The sequence below is a fragment of the Peromyscus californicus genome, unplaced genomic scaffold (assembly GCF_007827085.1).
Source record: "Peromyscus californicus insignis strain IS unplaced genomic scaffold, ASM782708v3 Scaffold_3__1_contigs__length_106647218, whole genome shotgun sequence".
NCBI classification, from domain to species: Eukaryota; Metazoa; Chordata; class Mammalia; order Rodentia; family Cricetidae; genus Peromyscus; species Peromyscus californicus.
In genome coordinates this window covers 63947580-63962584 of record NW_026294551.1, presented here as the reverse complement: position 1 = coordinate 63962584, position 15005 = coordinate 63947580, and positions in this window count along the sequence as shown.

Sequence of the window (15005 nt, the reverse complement as noted above, 5' to 3'; positions counted from 1 at the left end):
ATCCCCACAGGCAAGAGATGTTCAGGGACCTAGGACATTTTTTTTTTTTAACCTGGAACCCTATTTGTTGAGTTGGTAGGAAGCAGTTCTGTTACCTGGGCCTAGATCAGTCACTCTGTGTCCAGGCACAAGGTGCGGGGGCAGACTCACTGTGTTTAGGGGCTGAGATCTTTGCATAGCCCTGCCTGTCCTGGAACTCACTCTGTAGACCAGGCTGGCCTTGAACTCAGAGATCTGCCTGCCTCTGCCTCCCAAGTGCTGGAATTAAAGATGTGCACCACCACCACCACCAGGCTTCAGGGCTCCATTTTTAAGTGCCACTTCTGTAATTGCTATGGGGGTACCTGCCCATTCCCTCCCACCCTCAACACACAGCAAGTATTCATGCAAAGCCTTGGGTGCTGGCTCTTCACACCCCAGAGTCCTGTGATCCCAGCCATATAAGAAGCCTGTCACAGCCACTTTACAGATGAGAAAACAAAGAGACAAGAGTATCCAGGAAAACTGCAGGTTACCAATCAAGAACCAAACTCTTTGTGTTCCTAAAAAGACAAAATTGTGGCAAAATAGAGACAGGGTGGTAGTCCACTGTTAATCCTAACCCGACCACTGTACATTCTAGTCATGACCAAAAACTCACTATGTATCCCATAAATAATTATTTGTGTCAGTTAAAAACTTAAATAACCATTGTAGATACTATGCAATGGATGATTAATTTGAAGTAGACCCTACTACTAAAACCTAGATAGGCTCTCACTATCTTCCCAGGTTAAGTTAAAGCTTCAGTGAAATTTTCATATTGTATATAAACTCTGAGTGTTGAATTGTAGATTCACTTAAGTGTATATAACTTTTTCAAGATTTATTTATTTTATATATGTACGTGACTGCCTGCAAATATATATGTATACCACATGAATGCCAGAAGAGGGGGTCAGATCCATTGGAACTGGAGTTACAGGTGTTTATGAGTTGCCATATGGGTTCTGGGAAGCAAACAAGGCCTCTACAAGAACATCAAGTAGTCTTATGCACAGAGCCATCTCTAGAGCCCCAAGTATATATTAAAAAAGAAATTGGACAACTGAGCTGGAGATGGCTCAGCCCTTCAGAGTACATACTGCTCTCACAGAAGCCTCAAGTTCTGTTCCCAGATCTCAACTGCCTATAACCCCAGTTCTGGGGGATCTAATGTCTATGGCCTCCACAAGGGCCTGCGCTCGCTCTCGCTCTCTCTCTCTCTCTCTCTCTCTCTCTCTCACACACACACACACACACACACACACACAGTTAAAAAGTATCTTTTAAAAAAATTTTAAGGGTCTGGAGAGATGTCTCGGTGGTTAAGAGCACTGAATGCTCTTCCTTCTAGAGGACCCAGATTCAGTTCCTAGCAACCAACCCACATGGCAGTTCATAACTGTCTGTAACTCTAAGATCCGACACCCTCACACAGACATACATGCAGGCAAAACACCAATGCTTATAAAATAAAAACATTTTTTTTTAAAGTTAGGCAGAGGCAGGTGGATCTCTGTGAGTTTGAGGCCAGCCTGATCTACAGAGTGAGTTCCAGTACTGTCAGGACTATTTCACAGAGAAACTCTATCTCAAAAAAAGCAAAAAATTGAAAAAAAATTTAATAAAATCTTTACTTTAAAAAATATTTTAAAGAAATAGAAAACCAAAGAAACTTTATTTTTGGGGGGAAGAGTTTAGCAAAATGAAAAAAAAGAGACAGAATGGGGTTTATGTAAGATACAGTTTTGAAAATGATAAAACAGATTGCTGTATGCCCACTCCCAAGTTAAGAAACAGACTTCTTTTGTCTGTGCTTCTGTTTGGGGCCCTGTCCCGGTGGGCGGGGGAGGGGGGCGGATCGGGCATACATGTCTGTGGGAGCCCTAAGTGGGCATGTCTGAGGACAGACCCTACCAGGAAATGTCAATTGCTTGGGTAAACTGAGGCTAACTGCTCCTCAAGATTGCTCAGAGACCAGGAGCGCCTTTTCCTCTCTGAAGTCCCTGCATGGACCAGCTCTGGCCAGGAGGGGGCGAGGTGAGCTGACTGAAGGTGTTCGTCGTGTGGAGGTCCAGGATCCTCAGCTACCTGTACTAGGAAGCTAGGAGTGCCTATGGTGCCTCACCTCCCCTTCAGCTGATCATACACCAGGGCAAAGTACAAGCCCTTCCCTTTAGACTAGCCTACTCCTGAGGACCTAGTCAGAGGCATGGATGCCCAGTGTCCTGGCTTCTTGTTCTCCAGGTTGCTAGAGAGAGAACCTTACCTAGAGTAAGGACCAGAGACAGGAATGCCCCCAGAAGGCAAGACCCAGTGGGAGGTAAAAGGAACTCTGTACATTGAGGACTACCTCCTGTCCCCCAGACAGTTTGTACAGCCTCTGTGTGTAAGATGGGTGGCGTTCATGTCAGGCTACGATGCCTAGAGATGTAGAAGTCTTACTCCATATATATACATCACATGCATACATACACATGTATACACACTCATAGACTGAGATGGAGCCCACTGAAATGGAGTTTAACCTCCACATTTGACTGTTTCCAGCCCTGTGGCTCTTTTCTTGGCCCCTTAGGCCCAGTACTTTGGTTCTTTTACAGACTACAGTGTTCTCTGGGATTCCTATGGGATCCCACCATACGATTTCCAGGGAACTCACCACTGCACCAGAGAATCTAGCCTGTTGGGGAGGTTTTATGTACTGAGCAGATTGGAGTGTGCCTATAAGACTCCCTGATCTACTCTGCCTGCCCTCAAGCTCTCAAAAGCCCTTTGCAGCAGGGGTCTCTGAGCAGGCTAACTGGCTGAAAAAATAACTTCATAGTGCCTTAGGGAAATTCTGTGCAGCATTGAATCTTATTTGAATTCCACTTGATGTTTTGTCTTATGTTCAACATGCTCATACAGTCAAAACTCTGGATCTCTAGTACCTGGTTGCAAGAGGAACTCTTCATACCCTTAATGACTTCCCCAGAGGGAGGGAAACAGGGAGAGCCCTGTCCTTCTTTAATTCTTTTTTGTTTTGTTTTTGTGAGACAGGGTTTCTTTGTTTAGCTCTGGCTGGCCTCGAACTCACAGAGACCCACCTGTCTCTGCCTCCTAAGTGCTGGGGCTGAAGGCGTGTGCCACCACCACCCGGCCTTTCCCCTAATTATTATCCCATTCCTTTCTCCAGGCCTTGGAGACTGAGAAAAAAAATTCTGTTTTCTAGAATGCAGCTCCTAAAATCCTGGGAATCTGGAAGCAAAGTGTATTCCATGTGCTGATAAACCTTCTGCTGGCCAGCAGCCCCTGGATAGCTCCCAGGTGGGGCTGGTCACTGAAAGACCAGGGCTGGGTCAGCGGGTGGGGACCCTCAGCCTCATCTCAGCACCCACAAAAGGAAGAAGGGCTGAAGGTTGATGGCCAGTGGTTTCATTAATCACCCCATGTAATGAAGCGTCTATAAAACCCCTAGAGACAAGTTCAGAGCTTCTCAGGAGCTGGATGTGTGGAGGTCCTGGGGGTGCCCAGGGAGGACATGGAAGCCCCGCCCCTTCCACACACCTGACCTCTTACATCTCTTCATCTGTATCCTTGGTAATTGTTCTCATGGTAAACCAGTCAACACAAGTTCTGTGAGCTGCTTGATCAGTGTAACCCAAGGAAGGGTAGAGGGAGCCCAGTTTATAACTATTGGTCATCAGAAGGAAAGGTGATGAACCATGGGCCTACTTCAATACCGAAGTGGGGATACCTCAGAGACTAATCCCCTAACTGTGGGATCTGATGCTATAGGCAGACAGCCCCAGGGCTGAACTAAATCAGAAGATACCTGCTGGTGTCCACTACTGAGGAAGAAACTGCTTTCCGGTAAGCAACAGTCTCCACACCTTTCAGGATCCCAGAAGTCTCCTGTGCTGACTGTGACATGAGACTGCAAGAGAAACTGGCCCTTCTCCAGAGCTTCCTACTGCCTGCCACTCTAGGTGCAGGCCTTTAATCCCAGCACTTAGAAGGCAGGGAAAGGTGGATCTCTGTGTTTGAGGCCAGCCTGGTCTACAGAACAAGTTCCAGGCTAGCCAGGGCTACACAGAGAAACCTTGTCTCAAAAAACCAAAACTGAAAAAAGAAAAAGAACATTTACAGCTTCATTGACTCCCCTGGGATAATAAAATACCTTTCACCCCACAAGCAATGTGCAGCATGCGTGCAGGTGTTTTGCAGTGGCATCTGTTTGTTTTTTTGGTTTTCCATGATGTATATGTATCTTAGGCCCTTAGCAAGACCTCATGGGCTAGCTGGAGAGGTTCTTGCTGTGTGCAGACAAGCTTCAATCCTGCTGTGAATATAAACAGTGGCCAATAATAGGCTACCTGCCAGGGGTGCGATTCTGATCTTCAGGTGCTGTGTGGTGTGTGTTCCAGCTTCAGTCTGGAGCTGGTCTGCACCCAGGTAACCCAGGCTATTGAAACTCTGGGCCTCAAACTGGAGCTTCCTGTTCATCAGATCCAGGAACCTACATTTCCAGCTATTCTGGGGGTGATCAGGATGTTGCCCACTCCAGGGAACATTCTTGGTGTATAACTTGTGGCTAGTGGCTGTCTTCCAGATCTGAGACCTAGCATTCCAATGTCTGGCCAGAGAGGACCCAAGTGCTTAGGGGAGTGAAACTGTGGACCTGAGGAGTATGCACACAGGCTACACTATACTCCCACAGGTATATACTCTGGGAGCAGGGTAGACTACTATGAAGTACCCATTAACATCTGAGCCTGGGCTCACTGGTACCCAGCTCAGATTTGCTTCCACAGGAGGCAGCATGGGCTCCACTCTGGATAGCTAGCTCTCTGTCCACAGAGAGTAGCCTTCACCTGTAGCTCAGCCGCTGTCCTCAGCCCAGGCCTCTAGGGGTGCATCCTCTGGGAAAGGCATATGCTAACAGTCTCAGTGTTCCCCTCTAGAACAGGAGCAATCCCTCCTAATTCCTGTCCAGTTGGGGATAGTCAATCTTCCTAGAGCCCTAGGGCCAACTATCCCCTAAAGGAGGAAACTGAGGCCAGAGGACAAAGGAAGCTGACTCTGTAACCAGAGTCCCCATGAGGGGGTTCTTTTATAATGGGAGGGGCAATGTGCTCATGTCCTCATAAGGAAATGCATGTGTGTACACATAATATATGTATTACTGTACTTCAAGTGCGAGAAACAGTGAAATATATATATATATGTATAATATATTATATATTATATATATATTATATTATATATATATATCCCATTGGACCCGAAAATATTTAAAACATCTCTTAAACTCCACCCTGCACCTCAGGACCTGTCCTCCAAGCCTCAGTCTGGATCTGTTGTCTACAAGGGTACCTTTCCTGTCCCTCAATTACTTATCAGAGGCAGCTGATTCTGGTTCTTTCCCATGATCCCCAACTGTCCTTTTACCTTCAGTAATCCAATTTGTTTAAGATGGGTCTCGTGTAACCCAGGCTAGCCCAGAGCTCACTATGTAGCCAAGGATGACCTTGAATTCCTGGTCCTCCTGTCTCCACCTCCAAGTGAGGAGATTACAGACACGTGCCATCACCTCCAGCTCTGTTTATCTAATTTTCCTCCTGGGTAGACCAGGACTAACCAACCTAGACTTCTGGGATTTCAGGAGCCTAGGGTGAAAATGGACCCTGAAGCATGCATCTAATAGTCTTAACAGTGGTGACACAAGCCTTTAATCTCAGCACTCGGGGGGCAGAGCCAGGCAGATCTCTGTAAGTTCAAGGCCAGCCTGGGCTACAGAGTGAGTTCCAGGAAAGGCGCCAAAACTACACAGAGAAACTCTGTCGGGGGTGGGAGAAGCTGGACTTCAGATATTGAGGGTGAAAGCTGAAAGATCAGAGAAGCAGAGCAGCCAGCCACCCGGGACTTCTTACTCTGCTATTTATTTGTTGGCGTTATTTACTGGGCGCAAGAAAACACGAGGTGCAATGGAACCCACTATAAGAGTTTTTATTAGGGAAGGGAGAGGGTAGAGGTGGGTAGACCTACCAAAATGAAAGGTGTGGGGGTGGAGGGGAGAGAGAAAGAGAGAGAGAGAGAGAGGTGCATGCTACCTCTGGCAAGAGGGAGACAGAGCAGGGAACGGGTAGAGCCTGCTTTTAGAGGTCACCTCGCACATGCGTATATGGGCTTACGTAGCTACACCACACATGCACATAGGTTATGTGACCACGCTGCTCACAGATTACATAGGACGGAAGGCCCTGGAGTGACTAAGCATTTTGCTGACAGCACATGCATGGTCATGTGACTCCAGAAGTGGCTAGGAGTAATCACATTCCACCCTTTTTGTTATTATAAAAAGTAAGGGTTTAGCCGGGTGGTGGTGGCGGCGGCGCACGCCTTTAATCCCAGCACTCGGGAGGCAGAGGCAGGTGGATCTCTGTGAGTTCGAGGCCAGCCTGGACTACCAAGTGAGTTCCAGGAAAGGCGCAAAGCTACACAGAGAAACCCTGTCTCGGAAAACCAAAAAAAAAAAAAAAGAAAAAAAAGGAGTTAGGGATGAACAGGAAGAGAGGCATTGTGCCTCTTGGAACTGCTCCCTGCTGACTTGATGGGCGTTGGTTAATTTTGGGGGGCAAGGAGGGACTTTTCTTGAGGTAGTTTGATGTTCTGAGGTAGCTGATTGTCTTTGCTGCTGTTTTGAGCCCTGTGGAATCATCCAGTGCTGCTTGGATCTGACAGCTTGGACCCGACAAACTCAAGTGGATCTGACCTGACCTGGTGGGTCCAAGCTGATTACCTGGATCTCAGAAGAATTTTTAAGTTTACAAAGGAGACAAATTTTAGACATATTAGGAAGCAACCAAAGGGAATTTAAAATCTTGAGCTGGTAGCTATGATATTATAGTGTTTAGTGCTCTGCTATCAGAATTTTATTGGTTAATGTTAAAGTTATGGAGTCATATAGCAAGAGAGAGAGAGAAATCTGGAACATGCTTTCTTTTTTCTGTTATTATTAATTAGGCTTCCTATCTTCACCTGAGACAAACCTTAGGGCACCAGTTTCCTTTCATTATCTGGTATCACTTCAGCATCCAGGAGACACAGGTGATTGATTCCCGAGGGCATTTAACAGTAATAAACTGTTATGTTAAAGTCTGTTTTTGCAGAGTCCAGACCCTTTTGAGTCTGGGGGTGTGAATACCTCTGGAGTGTTACTGTTTCTTACTGCCTGGGTATATTATTTGATGGTCCTTGTGCCTCCAGCTCTATGGGTGATGGAGGTCCTGTAACAGTAGCTGAGTAGTTAGTTAATTAGAAATTTTAATATGCTATTAGAGACACAGAGGGAAACTGATGAAGCAGAATGTGGTTGGTAGAAACAGGAGAATATGGAGGGGGAATCAGGAAGAAAAACATGGGGTTCCCAATCCAGTGGGATTGAGTATGGTTGTGGGATGACACTTCATTCTTCTGGAATTGGAGACAAGGCAGTTGAGCCCGGTGTCCTTTGGAACTTAAGAGAGCAGGGCCCTGTTTGTGTCACCATGTATGAGGAAGAATTCCCCTGGGTTGGGGGTTAGGTAAAAGGCTAGGAGGAGGAGAGGAGCTACTGTCAAGTCTGGGGTCAGGTGAATGGGAGCAAACAAAATGGAAGCTCCTACCTTGGCTAAAAAATCTCTTCCCACACAGAGACACAGGGCAAGTTGGCAGGACCAAAAATGTCTGGGTAAGAGGGATATTCCTGAAAATACAATTAGGTGGTGGGATCTGATGAGGTAGGTAAGGCTGTCTCCTACCTCAATAATAGGGGGACAGAAGAGGTGGGTCCCCCAAACTCCCTCAGGATTGGGTAAGTGGCCCCAGTGTCCACAAGGAAGGAAATGGATTGATTACTTCGATACTGTAATGGCTCCCTGAGGCTCCCTGTGGGAGATGACAGTTGTCTGGCCGGAGCCTAGGCACCTTCAGTCATCCATGACCAAGCCTAGAAGGTTGGCTGGAGGGTGGTCTGCATTTTATGTCCCCATGCCACAAGGTACATGGGGGCAGTCAACTGACCAATGTTCCTCTTGGTGGTACTTTGGACAAGGCCCAGGCGGCCCATGTGGGGCAGGGCAAGTACAATCCCAATGGCCTTCTTGACTGTATTTAAAACAAGGACCTGGGGGCCCTTGTGTGGCCAGTCAGATGGTCTTGGCCAGCATTTGGTGTTCCTGTTTACAGGCTTTCTCATATCTCCCACAGTACACCTTAAAAGCTAGCACTAAGACTTCTACCTATGGGGTCAGAGGCCCTCTCTCCAGATGCTTAAGTGTGTCCCTAATGTCAGGGAAGCTCTCCAAGATGAAATGGGTCATAAGGAGCTGTCTGCTCTCTGGGCTCTCAGGATCTAGATTATAGAGGGCTTTTGTATATGTGCTGCCGAAGCGAGCACTATAGAGGGCTTTTGTAAGTCATTCTAGAAACTGAGATGGATTCTCTTGTCTGTCCTGAACTATGTCTTGAAACTTTTCATAGTTTACTGGTTTGAGGGCAGCCTTATGAAGACCTGCTAGGAGGCAGGTCATAAACTGATCCCCAGCTAGAGAGCCACCTGGGGTGTTATAATCCCACTGCGATCGGGGACCGCCTCGGTTCCAGGAGGATGGGTTGCATTAGTCCGGTGGACCTCATCTGCATGTATCCTAGCCTGTTCCCAGACTCGTCTGTGCTCCTCAGGAAGTAGGTGGTTAGTGAGGATCGTGTATATATCATGAAAGGTGTAGGATTGGGTGATATATTAGAATTGTTTAATAAGAGAAGTAGAGTTGGATGTATAAGAACCCAGTTTCTTTTCTGTCTGAGAGAGTTCTGCCAGTGAGAAAGGGACATGTACCTTAACCAGTCCATCCACCCCGGCCACCTCTCACAAAGCGAGGATGGCCACCATGTTGGTCTGACTGGGGTGGGGTTCCTTAGCAGCTGAGAACTCCTGACAGAAGGAGTAAAGGTGGCAGTTGGAGCGGCCCGGTGTCGGAGAGGAGGAAGGGGCTGGAGGAGCTGAAGGAACAGTCACTGGAGGAGAAGGGGCAGGAGATCAGAAAGGCAGGGGTTCATTAGCAGGGTCTAGAGTAGTAGTGAAAGGTTCCTCAGGTTTGAGTTGTATAACTAGGAGCACGTGGGCAGGTGAGTAGGAATCAAGGAGAGAGGGTTTGGATCTGAGATAGAAAAAAGCTTGGACATAAGGTAACTCTTTCCATTTGCCCGTTGCCTGACAGAAGTTAGATAACTCCCATAAAATATCGAGGTCCAACCAGCCATTAGGTGGCCATTTTTTATTGTTATCTAAGGGATATTTAGGCCATGTTTTAGTGCAGAGGCGGATCCCAGAGGAGATGTAGGGCTTATGGGATTGGAGGTCTTATTTCCCATGGTTTTGGCAGAGAGGAAAAAAATTAAAAAATAAAAACGTAAACGATATCCAATGGCTATAGTATCTCAGGCATCCCAGAGATTAAGCGAGGATCGATAATGGCACAAGTCCCTCAGTGTTCTGTCAAGCAAAGAGTGAGGGCCAGGGCAGTAGGCCAAGGACGAGGGTCCAAGAGACGAGAAACAAATGAAAATGAGGCCTCAGACCACAGTCGTGGGGAATAACAGGGGGGTGATAGCGATGGGGGCCAACCATAGCCACTAAAGACCGTGGATGAGAGCACCCCCAATTCCAAGGACACCAGAGGGATGCCGGACAATTGACAGCCATTCCCACAGGTCCAGGTAACTGTTTATGCTGACTGGTTAAGGGAAAACTCACCAATTGAAGTAGCCGGTGTTGTGTGAAGTGATCCGGCAGTCGGGCAGATGGAAAGTGGGCAGTTGCAGATGAACCAACCTTGGTTCAGGATCCTGACACAGGGCGCCGGGAGGGCCTGTTTGGTCATGACACCAATGTTATTTATTTGTTGGCATTATTTACTGGGCACAAGAAAACACGAGATATAACAGAACCCACTGTAAGAGCTTTTACTAGGGAAGGGAAAGGGTGGAGGTGGGTAGGCCTACTGAAAAGAAAGATGTGGGGGTGGGGAGAGGGAGAGAGGGAGAGAGAGAGGGAGAGAGAGAGAGAGAGAGAGGGAGGGAGGTGTGCACCACCTCTGGTGACAGGGAGAGAACAGGGAGCAAGTAGAGCCTACTTTTATAGGTCACCTTGCACATGCATATATGGGCTTGTGTAGCTACACCACACGTGCATAGATTATGTGATCATGCGACACACAGATTATGTAGGAGGTAAGCATTCTGCCTGACAGCTGACAGCACATGCGTGGTCATGTGACTGTAGAAGTGGCTAAGAATAATAACAACCTCAGACCGAAAGGGGGGTGATTCTGTCTCTACAAATCCTCAGACTGAATGCCTAACATCCTGTCTCCACCTGCTTTATCTTTCTGTCTCCACCTCCCTAGTACTGGGATTAAAGGCGAGTACCACCACCACCAGGCTCTGTTTCTCTTTTAGATTGGCTCAATCTCATGTAGCCCAGGGTGGCCTTGAACTCCTGATCTTCCTGCTTCCTCCTCCGAAGTGCTGGGATTAAAGATGTGTGCCACCATTGCCTGGCCTCTATGGTTAACTAGTGGCTAGCTCTGCCCTCTGATCTCCAAGCAAGCTTTATTTGTCAGAACACAAATAAAACATACAACAGGACCTCCTAGTCTTTTTCTAGGGCAGGTGTCTACTAGCCAGGACCTTCAGAAGTCAGAACACCCCCTCAGATTCCATAAAGACAGCAACTTAATACAGGGCCTGAAGTTCCTCAACCACCTGCCGGGTAGCCAAGGAACACAGAGCAAGTAAACCCAGGCCTCTCTCTTCCTCTTCTGATAAAGCAGCTCACACTGTCATGGGTCCCCATCCTCATGACCTCTCCTGACCCAAATTACCTTCCCAACCCACTGCCTTCAAACACTATCGATATATGATTTGAGGGGGTAGGTTTCCAGCACACTTCCGCACCATAGCCGCTCTTGTCTGAGTCCCACTACTTGCTGAAAGGTACCTGCAAACCTCAGGGCTTCGAATGACAAGTATGCTTGTCCCCCGCCAATATCCTGTCTTTGGAGTCAAGGCCTTGTGGTGTCTCAGTAGCATACTTCTTGCTTTTCCATGTATCCCCTACCCGCAGTAGCCACAGAGTAGCAGATTGCTTACAGATAGCCATCTGGCCTGCTCATCTGGGCATTACCCATTAACTGGGCAGCTGGGAACGCCATTCTGAATGTGAGCTGTTGCTTTAGTGACTAGTGCAGGAGCCAAAGCAGATTCCTGCTGGGGAACTCCTACTTGGAACCTTGGCTAAACCAGAGGAACATTACCTGGCACAGGCCTTTTTGGTGACCAGTACTTGGGCACTCAGGTTTGACAGGGCTGGGTTGAGGGAGCCTGAGTCTCTCAGGCAGGTGAGAGGGGCTCTGGAGAAGCGCCCCCACATTCCACATCCCTCATTCATCACTCCCCAAAGTCCCATGTCTGGAGGAAGTCAGGCGTGGAGAATGTTGGCCCATAGCTGCGGCTATTCGAAGCTGTTGGAAGAAATATGGGAGGCTGTGGGGCAGGACATGCATACCCACCTGGTAGCCCCCAGCCTGAGAGTGCTCTCAGAGGCATGGTTAGGGTCAATTGCATCAGGGACCTGCTCTTGGGCCAAGGTCCTGGGGGACTTTCTGTCTTCCTCGCCTGTGAGATTTTGAGGGGGTCAGATGCCTAGCAAATGTTTCTCCTTGCAAGAAACCCCATGAAACCCCTGTTCTTCAGAGTGAAGCTCAAAAGTCCTTATTCTCCCTAGTGTTCATTCTCTCTCTCTCTCTCTCTCTCTCTCTCTCTCTCTCTCTCTCTCTCTCTCTCTCTCTGTGCATGTGTGTGTGTGCAGTAAAATACCTATAACAAAAATTTTTATGTCAGCTCTTTTTTTTTTTTTCATAAAAAGAATGATGAGACAGGTCTTCTTTAGGATCATTGTAATAGGTGAAAGAATAACAGCTACCTGGAATTTGCAGCAGGAAGGAGGCTGGAACTCACCTTTCACCTCAGCATCTGATTTTATTGTTGCTGCTGTGGCTTTGAAACAAGATCTCATGTAGCTCAGGCAGGCCCCAAATCCTATGTAGCTGAGGATAAACTTGAACTTCTTTTTTGGTTTTTCAAGATAGGATTTCTCTGTGTAGTTTTGGTGCCTGTCCTGGCTCTTGCTCTGTAGACCAGGCTGGCCTCGAACTCACAGAGATCCGCCTGGCTCTGCCTCCCAAGTGCTGGAACTAAAGTTATGTGCCATCACTGCCTGGCTAACCTTGAACTTCTAATGTTCCTGCTTCCACTTCCAAGTGCTGGGACCACAGGCATGTGCAACCATCCCCGACTGCTTTACTGGTGTATCAGGCATCCTAGGAAGCAAGGGATGGTATCTTCTCATTTTTAATTTTTATTACATTGGTTGCTTGATTGACCGTGTGCACGTGTGTATAAGCATGGGCAAGCATTTTGTGTGCAGAAATCAGAGGGTAACTTGTGGGAGTCAGCTCTCTTCCTCTCACTCTGTGGGTTCCAGGGTTTCAGGCTTGATGGCGAAGCATCTCTTTAGCTGCCCAGCTAACTCACCAGCACTCTCCCGGGGTTTGCCCTTACACTTCCTGGAGAGCTGATTGTGTTGAGAGTGAGCAGGCTTCTGGCCACTGGAGAAAAGTCTGGCTTTCCCTTTTACTTGTGCTTGTAGACTTCGGCCTTGCTGGGACCTCAGCGACCCAACCCTGCTCTGGGTTTTACCAGGCTCTTCCCTCTCCAGGGGAGCTCCCTCCCCTTCCTGCTGCTTTCTGCTCCTTTACAAGGCTGAACGGCTCTCTCCACTGTCCTCCACCCCTCCCCGTCTCGCTTAATTCCATTGCCCATGCACATTTGATGTAATTATTTGTTTTATTCTTTTTGCTGCTTCTGAAGTAGACATACCACAGATGCTTATTATACCAGGGACCTGCTTATTGAACAGGTAGCAGATAGTTATTCCAGGTCAGGTGACGAATGAGAAGAGGTCAGAGGGGACAAGGTGGCTCAGAGAGGGGCTGCCTGGTAGTGGCCACACAGGCTAGACAAGGCAGCCCTTGGTTCTGTTGTTATCTAGTGGGATCTCAGCCAGACAAGACTGCCGAGTTCTCTGTCATCTGTCTGTCACGTGACTGCCTTTGAGCGGAGCAGGACCTGTTGAGGAGGCGGTCAGGCGGGGGCGCTCCTGCCCAGGCCACTGCACTTTAATTAAAACCAGCTCCTCTCTTTGACCCCACTCTGCCATTGCATTCTGCACTTAATTGGGGCCCTTCTGAGCAGCCAGCAGAGGTTAATTAAAAAGCCCAGCTGAGGCATCTGCACCCAGCACTCCCGCCAACGTGAGCCCCACCCCTAACACCTGTGCCCCAGGCTGGGTCTGTGGTAAAGTCTGGACTGTGCCCAGGGGCTGGCCCTTCCATGTCTCCTCAGGTGGTCTCCAGAGCCTGGAGCTGTCCAGTAGCCTTGACAGTGACATCAATCTCACATGTTGGGGGTCTTGAGGAAGCTCTTGTCCTAAGATCCTCTGGTGTTCTAATTGCCTCAGTATCCCCACTATGGCTTACAAGTCTGGCTTTGGGGACACCAGACAGACAGATCCTGACTCTCACCATTAGAGTCCAGATGCTGGATGTGGCTTTGGGGTCATCACTACTCTGCCCTCCACCTTCGGGCTCAACTGAGCCCCCACACCCGTCGCCTAGGATGAGCGGGGTTTCCAGCATTTACTTGGGTTGGCCACTGTGTCCCAGCCCACACTGGTTTGGGCTGTCACAGAGGCCTTAGTCAGAGCCTCCCAGAGGGTATTGCAGAGGCAGGGATGGACAGCCACATGGAAGGGAAGGGAAAGGGGGAGGCTGTGTTACCCGCACAGTGCTGCAGACCAAGGGCCTGAGGGGCCCATGATCCCCTGAGTTTGGTTGCAGTGAGGGAAACAAGATGGGAGGGAAAGGAGGCAGAGGGAAAGACACGGGCCAGCAAAGACTTCGGTTGACAGAGGAGACAGCAGAGGACTCTGCTAGAATCTGCAGGATGCCTGCCCGCCCAGAGCCAACACATCGGTCTAGACAGTTTGTGGGCTGCCGCTCAGGCCAGCACCCCCGGCAGAGCTGGGTTGTGAAATAGGGGTAAGATAGGTAGAGCAGAAGGGTGGATTGTGTGAGAAGGCCTAGTGATACCTGCACCTCCCTCAGGGTTACTTCTGTCCCTGATGAAGACCGGAAAGTTCCCCAAGTGACAGAAGCTGGAGTGTGGACCACATTGTAGCTGGAACGGATGTTTGCTGGCTGAGCTTGTGGCGTTGCTGGATGTCAAGCTCCAGCTGACTGGGACTGCAGTGGGCTCATGGAGGACACCCGACCCCAGGCAAGGCTAGGCAGCACTAGGCTGTGGGGTTCAGAAGCTCCTCCATCCAGGGCTACTCAAGTATCACAGACCTTTGGTTCTGAACCGGCTGGCTCACGGAACAGGTTCAAATGGACAATGAATGGCCTTTCTGCTCTCACCTCAGAGGTTCAGCTGGGTGTAGGGTTGGGCAGGGTGCACAAGACTTGCCTGTGGTTAAAGCACAGAAGAACTAGGGAAGGGGTACAGCCTTGTTTCTTTACATTGATGACTTCCAGAAAGGGAGGGCAAGGTGACCAGAAGCATGTGCTTCCAGTACCCTCCCTGTACATTCCAGCGTGCATTGTCTGGTCACAGAGACCATGGTCAGGCTCACCGTTCTGTCTCCTGCCCGGTGACATATACAGGGTCCTCCCCGCACCATCCTCATCCTCACCTTCTCCACCTGCATCCTCCCCACCTGCACTTCCTCTACTTGAACATTTTAACTTGCACCTTCCTCACCCGCGCCGTCTGCAGCTACACCATCCTCTCTCTGCCCGTTTCTCACTGCGCCTGCCTTCTTGATTGACATCTCCTCA